This window comes from Chinchilla lanigera, unplaced genomic scaffold, assembly GCF_000276665.1.
Source record: "Chinchilla lanigera isolate Chin_1 unplaced genomic scaffold, ChiLan1.0 scaffold00003, whole genome shotgun sequence".
NCBI lineage: Eukaryota > Metazoa > Chordata > Mammalia > Rodentia > Chinchillidae > Chinchilla > Chinchilla lanigera.
This window is the reverse complement of record NW_004955404.1, coordinates 11,157,507-11,165,524: the sequence shown is the minus strand read 5'-3', so window position 1 is coordinate 11,165,524 and position 8,018 is coordinate 11,157,507. Positions and strand designations below refer to the sequence as shown.

At 45.6% G+C, this 8,018-nt stretch overlaps 1 long non-coding RNA gene across 1 annotated transcript in view; it reads left to right on the top strand.

Moving 5' to 3' along the window:
• The first annotated feature begins 2,468 nt into the window (after nt 1–2,468).
• The window catches only part of LOC102011725, a 13,336-nt gene continuing 7,786 nt past the window's right edge, over nt 2,469–8,018 (top strand). The window contains exons 1-2 of the long non-coding RNA XR_259301.1: nt 2,469–2,543; nt 3,018–3,356. This is a non-coding gene — a long non-coding RNA (uncharacterized LOC102011725). The remainder of the gene's footprint in view (nt 2,544–3,017; nt 3,357–8,018) is intronic.

The window sequence follows — 8,018 nt, the reverse complement described above, 5'->3', positions numbered from 1 at the left end:
AAAAAAAAAAAAAAAATCCTTCAAATGACATCTTCTGAGCCTGGGCATGTCAATATTTGTTAAGTTGTCCAGAGAGCTGGGTGCGAGATATCCCGTTACTTGTTGCACACAGTGTTTTGTCCGCAGGAAAGGACGCAGAACACTCCTCCCCTTTGCTGCCTGCTGCCTCCAACCCACACACCCCCTGACCGCAAGCGAGGTGCTGCCTGACTCCTCAAGAGAAAAGAAAAGCCAACTGGGTTTCTAACTCAATGTGCTGTGATTTTTGCCTCTTTTTAAGAGAAAAAATTAGAGCTGGAACTGTTATTTTTTTTCTCTTAAAAAAGGGCAAAAATCAAAGTAAAACAGAGTTTCAAAACAGGTTAGTAGGAGAGTTATAATAATCAATACATTGTGTATTGCTGTCTTCCTAGTAGTTACTCAGAATAACAGGAATGGGCATGATATCTTGTCCCAACAATATTAGCACAAACCTTTCTTTTCAATGAACTAGGAGAAACTAGCTGTATAACTGTCTAAATTATCTTGTGTATATGTATATTTTTCTTTTTCCCTTTCTTGCTTTCCTCTTTCCCAATCAGTTTGTATTTTTTTTTTAACAGTTTCTTCCCAATTCACCGTATCTATTGTACATTTTGGATCTTATTTAGTCATTCAGTTTCTCACACTAGGGAGACAATTTGATGTTTACACATGCAGGTCTGGTTTATTTCACTTATGAGTATAGTCTCAAGTTGCATCCATTCATCTATAAACGTCTCCAGGTTATCCTTCTTTATGGCTGAATAATACCCCATTGTATAAAAGGACCATGTGGAGAGGACATTCTCTGGACGTTCTGCCTCAGGCCTGACTGAGCCGCGGTTGTTGGGTTCTGGAGGAAGTCTAGCAAAAGCATTGTTGGCCCTGGGACAATGCTAGATGCTTTTCTGAGATATGCCCTAAGGAAGACAACAGGATGGCTTACTGGTCAAGTCTCATTGCTATGATAATGGAGTTGTATTGGCCTTGCAAAAACGGTTGAGATCGCCTGAATTCCGGGGCTGCCTCCTTTGTTCTCACTGAATAAACGGTTACTGGAGATGGTGGTCGGGGCTTGAGTCCGGAAGGTGACTAGCCCCCTGAGCCCAGATACATGGCTCTGGGGTTGTTCTTTGGACGAGGGGATTAATACATCCGTGGGCACCTTGTTCTGGGGACCTGTTCGCCCTGGACAGGGATGGATGAGTAATCCAACAAGACCACATCTTTTTAGTCTGTTCCTGAGTTCATAGGGATTTTTGTCTTTTGCCAGTGCCTATGAATGCAGTTTTTGGCACAAATGTGCCGTATTCAGAAGAGTGAATGTACATTTAAAATTTGCATATCACCAAAAACAAATTTCACACTATAGGAAAGAAGTTAAACAGACACCCAACTCTGGTAAATTGAGTATTCACGGGAACGTGTCCTGGTGTTTGCAACTGGCAATAGGGAAGCAATAGGATGAATCGTGGGTGAGAGGAGGGAAGGACAGACAGATACTGGCACAGTTTATAAAATGGGGCAGGGTGTGGTGCTGCACAGCTGTAAGCCCAGCACTCCGGGAGGCTGAGGCAGGCAGGTCACAAGTTCATACCTGGCCTGGTCAATTTAGCAACTTAGTGAGGCATTGGCTTAAAACAAAACAAAACAAAACAAAAAACTTAAAAAGGGTTGGGATGTAGCTCAGTGAAAAGTCCTGGGTTGAATCCCTAGTTCTGAGAACAAAGGACTGGGGGACGGAACCACCTAGGGTATATAGGTGCTCACTGTGAAATTCTTTCACCCTGGTATATTTGATTTTTTTTTTTTTTTTGGTTTTTTTTTTTTTTGGTTTTTCTCCGGTACCGGGAACCGAACTCACGACCTTGCGCTTGCCAGGCAGGCGCTTTTGCCGCTGAGCTAAATCCCCAGCCCTCACCCTGGTATATTTGAGATTGTTCAAAATATAGCGATCCAGTTTCCACCACAATTACTGTTGTCACAGTTTCCCACTTAGGGACCCTGGACACACACTCGTCCTGTGCTTTCCTGGGTGGGAATGTTAGGGATCTGACCCTGACGACCTTGACCGAGGCTGCTGTCTGCTCAGCCTGTCTGAGGTCACACCCCTTGGAGACAGGCAGGGCGGGGTGTGCAGGAGGTCGGTGCGGGTGGGTATTGGTCCCACAGAGAGGCCTGGTGGCGGCTTCTCCGGGGTGTCTGTCCATGTCCCTGCCCGGAGAGGGCCACACGGAAGAAAACAAAGGTGTCCCAGCAGCTGAACTTGGCTGGGTGCGCCGAGGGGGCGGGTGGAACAAGGGACAGATACGGGCAGGGACAGAGCACAGTCCAGGCGGTGGGAGGCGAGGCCCTCAGGTGCGTCAGGGTTGGACGCGCTCGTGGAGGAGCAGAGGCGCCGCCTGGACCTGCACCGCCCCGCGCGGTCCCCAGCATGGTCAGAGGGTGGCCCAGCAACGGCCGCGCTGCGTGAACCGTGACTGGGGCGCCTGGGAAAGGCAGAGCGGAGAGACAGAGGCCAGGTGTGGTCGCCCAGAGCGGGACCGGACCAGGGAGACCGCTAGGGCATGAGGGGCTTATAGGGGTGGTGGAAACGCTCTCAGATGGGACTGTGGCGATGTTTGCATAACTTTGTAAATGCAGTTAAAAAAATCTTCGAATTATGCATTTCAAGTGGCTAGATTTTATAGCATTTAAATTTTACCTGAATAAAGCTGTTGGCATCTGGTTGTGGTGGCATACACCTATAATCCCAGCACTGGGGAGGCTGAGGCAGGAGGATTGCTGTGAGCTCAAGACCAGCCCGGGCTACGCAGTGAGTTCAGGGTCAGCCTGGACTACATAGCAAGACCTTGTTCAGATAGATAGACAGGTGATAGATAGATAGATAGATAGATAGATAGACAGACAGATAACGGGAGTAGCTGGCAGCCCTCCATCAGATACATTTGTTACCTCGTGCCTCACGGGTGATTTCTTGGCTCTCCAAAGCGTAGATGTAGTGACAGAGAATCATCCAAACCCGAGCAGACTGGAAGAGCTGGGTGCCAGGACACTGTAAGAAACGGACTTTTCAGATCAGCGCTAATCGAGAGCAGCGCGGCGCAGGGCCCAGGACGAGCGCATCCAGGAAGCAGCGGCCGGCGGGCAGCTTCCAGGCCAGAGACCTCACTGACCGCTTCTGTTCGCAAGGGCGCTGGCTCAGGAGCCTCGACTGCATGAGGAGACACGCGAGGGATTTCCATTCCTCGGCTCCTACTCGGGCTTCCGCTGCGGGGGACGCAGAGCGTGGGCGGAGCTTCGTGTAACCACGGTTACCGATTTGCTTCCAGCAGGTAATAAAAGTGGGCAGGATGCTGCATGACTGGTTACACTGGGCCGGACGAAGTCATCAATTTTAGTCAAACTTTCTTTTAAACCTAGCCCAGAAATTTCTCTGGCATTGGACATCTCTTAGCAGTTCAACTTTTTCTTTCTTTCTTTCTTTCTTTCTTTCTTTCTTTCTTTCTTTCTTTCTTTTTTTCCTTTTTTGGGTCAGGGTCTTGCTGTGCAGTTCAGTCTGGCCTTGAGCTCACGGCGATCCTCCTGCCTCAGCCTCTTGGGTGCCAGGATTACAGGTGTGTGCCTCCACACCCAGCTGAGAGCCCAGTTTTTTATATCATCTTTTCTCTCCACACTTTTACAAGCAGTTTTTCTGAGGCTGTACTTTAGTAACTGCCCACAAAGCAAAGCCAACAGATGACAACCAGTTGAAGGTGGGCTTCCTGCAGTGCTATCCTAGGGGTGTCCCAGGGTCAGAATGAAACCTATTAAAATTATAGCACCCTCGAGGAGATCAATGGAAAATGCCACTGATTTTTCCTGTAGACAGGAGTGACTCCATTGGTGATCTCTACCCTTAATTTTTCTGAACTTTAGGATTATTCTAAAATAAAATGGTATTATTTGACTTGTAGGTGTTTTAGTTTGCTTGATTATGCTAAATAATGCACAGGTATATTCTACCCGTAAAAGGTGAAGCCCCCACCGTTGCTACCCCTGCACGGTCACCCCGTGCAAAGCCCCTCCAGTCGGAAAGAAGACAACTCCATGGAGACACAGGCAAAGAATATGAGCTGGCAGTTCGCATCAACTCCAGCCTCTGCGCGCTGCGCGCCACTGCTGTGCCAGTTAAGTGCGCGCTACTGTAGCTTGGGTCTGAAGTGGCTCCAAAGTCCTGGGCTGAAGGCTTGGTCCCCAGCCTGGCACTGTTGGGAAGTAGGGGAGCCTTTAGGAGGTGAGGCCAGTGTGCAGTTAGGTGATGGGAGCTGTGCTTCTGAAGGGGACTCGGACTGCAGCACCTTCCTTCCTCCTTCTTTTGCTTCCTGACTACTACCTTAAGGTGAGCAGCTCTTCCGCCGCATCTTCTGCTGCCATGGCGGATGGCCTTGCTGTGGGCTCAGAAGGAACACGGCCAACTGACTATGGATGGAAACCTCCAAAACCACAAGCCAAAATAAACCTTTCCTCCTTTTCAGCTGATGATCTCAGTTATATTTGTCACAGTGATGAAAAGACAACACATGCATTCTGCTAATTCTTCAGACTCAAGTAGTTTTTGTGGTATTGTATGTTTTCATTATATTAGATATAGTGGTCCTTGTTCACTTTTTTATATGTTCATTGTTTTACATGTGTTCCTAGTTCTTTTTAATGCCTGCACAGTACTCTAGCACTGTAGCTTATTCATAGTTCTCGCATTGATGGGCAATTTGATTTTCCAGTTCATTGAGCACCCTTCATAGATGCAGACTCATACACATGAACGCTTCTCAGGAGGGGTTCCTAGAGGTGGGATTGGTGGTTCAAAGGATATTTGCACTTTTAGTTTCCATAGATACTGCCATATCACTCTTCAGATAAGCTGACCCATTGATACTCCAATAGGTTATGACTGACCAGTTCTTATGCAAGTCCAGAATATTATCTATTTTAAAAACTTTGCCAGTCTGAAGGGCAGAAAATGTCCCATATGCTGAATGATGGTGAAGTTAGGGATATCATATTACATTTATTGATCATGAATGTTTCTCTTATGAATTGCTCACTCATGTTCTTTACCTATATTTCCATAAAGTTGTCTTCTTATTGATCTGGAGGGGTATTTTGTATATTATGAACACATCTTTTGTCCATATGACATGTTAAAAATACATTCTACTGGTAACTTTCATGACTTTAATTTATGATGTTTGTCATACAAAAAATTTTTTATGTCTACACAGATAAATCTGCTTTTTCTGTATGACTTCTGAGTTTTGATTCATGTTTAGTAAATCTTTCCTATAGGGGATTGTAAAAGCATCACCTTGCATTTACTTCCAGTTCTTTTATACTTTTCTAAAAATTAAAGCTTCATTTAACTTGCAAATTTTTGTTTTTTCTATAGAACAAGATAGGGTGCTAACTTTACTTTTTTCTGACTGTTCCAACACTATTGTGGAATGATAACTCTTCCTTTGCTCAATGAAAATACCACTTAAAAATCAAATCAGGACCATTTTCATTGCATTTTTCTATGTGGTTATTATGGATGTGAAAGAAATACAATGTTTATTTAACTTATAATTTTTAAACATTCTGGGGCCGGGGATGTAGCTCAGTGGCACAAGCACCTGCCTGGCAAGCTCAGGGTCCTGAGTTTGATTCCTGGTATCCACAAAAAAAATTTTTTTAAAGAAATAATTCAGTCCTTGTTGTGGCTTGTGTCTAGATGTTCCTCCCAAAACCTCCTATGGTCACAGCTTTTCAGAGATGGCTGGATCTATAGTCTGTGATGCAGGGATCAAGTATATGATGTTGGGACCAAGGGTGTGTGATTACTAAATTAGTCACTGACTGGGCATAGTTTTGGGAGTAGACAATGGGAAGGCCCGCCCTGGGTGTGAGTGCTACCCACTCTGACACTTGCTGCTTGCTGTTTCGGTAGTTTGCTCCCTTCCTGCCTTCTGCCCACCATGAACTGTTCTCTTCTGCTATGCCCTCTGCCATGCCACCCTGCCTGGAAGGCAGCCAGCTATGAGCTGACACCTCTACAAACTGTGAACCGCAATAAATCTTTCCTCCTTTAGCTTTGTGGGCTATTTTACCTCAGCAGTGAGAAAAGTACTAAGACACTCCTTTTTTTTAACGTGAAATAGGAAACAAACGTTTCACTTGCACGGCCATAGAATGACAGGCATTGTTTCCAGCAATGTCTATGCAAAGGTCCTACAAAAAGAGTATGTGATGGTTGTAAGGCATTTTTCTAAGAGGAAATGAGTGCTTTGATATTCAGGGTGTGGTCCTCACACCAGCAGCATTTGCATAATCTGAGGTTATTAGATTCTAGTTTTTCAAATCTTCCCCCAGAGCCACTGCAATAGAATTTGCAGTTTAACAAGATTCCCAGGCAATCCATGTGCATACTAAACTCCCTGATGTATTGACTATCACTGCTTTTGCTTTCCTGGTGATTGTGACCCTTTCCTTTGTTAGGAGCACCTGGAGTTTGCTTTACTGAAATGCGCTTTGAATTGCAGATGGCGTGCTGTCAACGGAAGTACCTTTCCCTGACCTTGCTAAGGGGTGAACATTTGACCTGTGTTCAGCAAATAAAACCTGTCTCCTTGAAACTTTTGCTAAAAACACCAAAATGATTATAGTTACTTATTTCAATGCTCAAACAAAAGCAAAGCAAGGCAAGAACCCTACACTTCAGATCTGGCTCTGCGGGGCTGCTTGATTTCTTCCCTTTCTTTTGACTCTGTGAACTATACCATGTAATTGCAATCAATTCCAGTATTACTTTAATTAACCATGGTTGGGGTCTTTGGCCTACAAAGAACCCTGACCAACACTCAGGGTGGGATGTTCCAATACATGGAACTGACTGGGTCAAGGCAAGGCAAGGGACTCTCTCATCCTTCCCTGGAAAGGGAGGGAGTCCTGCAGCAGGACTGGGAAGCTCGTGACTAGAGAGAACTTTGAAAGCTGCTGTCTCTCCACGTGCCTGCTAGGGCCAGAGCTTCAGGGGACCTGATGAAAGCATGACAAGTCCTGGCTACTGTGGGGTCTTTAAGATAAAGTGTCTACCTCATTGCTTTTGAGATCACCCCCTACCCAGGGATTGGTAGAGCACACCTCTGGGTGTGTCTGGTTTTGTCATGGAGGTTGGCCTTGGGGTCTATGTCTGATGCCTGGCCTCTTCCTCTCTGACACTCTTTCCCTGCTCTGCTTCCCTGGAAGCCGTGAACTAAGGAACTTTGTTCCCCAGTACCCTCTGCCATGATGTTCCTGTGTTGGAGCCAGCTTACCATGGACCGAATCTCCAGGAACTGTGAATCATATTTGGCCTCTAGTTCTTTAAATTGTATTGTGTTGGGTATTGTGTCCAGTGACAGGAAGCTGACCAATTCAGCTACTTCTTGTGGTGGTTAGGATAATTTACAAATAGGAGACAAGCTTTAGAATAACAAAGCAAAGGAAATAATGCTTTTCAAGAGAGAAAATTTTCTGCAGGGACCAATAAGCCAACAAGCCTAAAAACCAGGTAACCATGCAACTTTAAGATTTGGAAAAACTGGATAATCTATCTCAACCTAAAATCAGTGTAAATTCAAGTACAGGTAGGACGCTGGAAGCAAAAAAAGAGATAGACTTGGGATGAAGTTGGAGCAGACCCTGATATCCAGGGACCTCCTAAACTTGTACTTCCTGCCAGGCTGAAGAAAAGCATGAGAGGTGCTATTGTAAACCACAGTCCTCCAGGATCCCTTTGGTCAAGGGAGAAAATAGTCATCATGTTAGAGGCCAAAATGATGGTGATTAAGCCAAGGGCTTGGAGGATGGGGGCATATAGGGCAAATCCACCAAACCTAGGTCAAAATGTGCAGGTCCATGACCATGACCAAGCTCACAGCAGGGAAGAAAAGGGAAGGGAAGGGAAGGGAAGGGAAGGGAAGGGAAGGGAAGGGAAG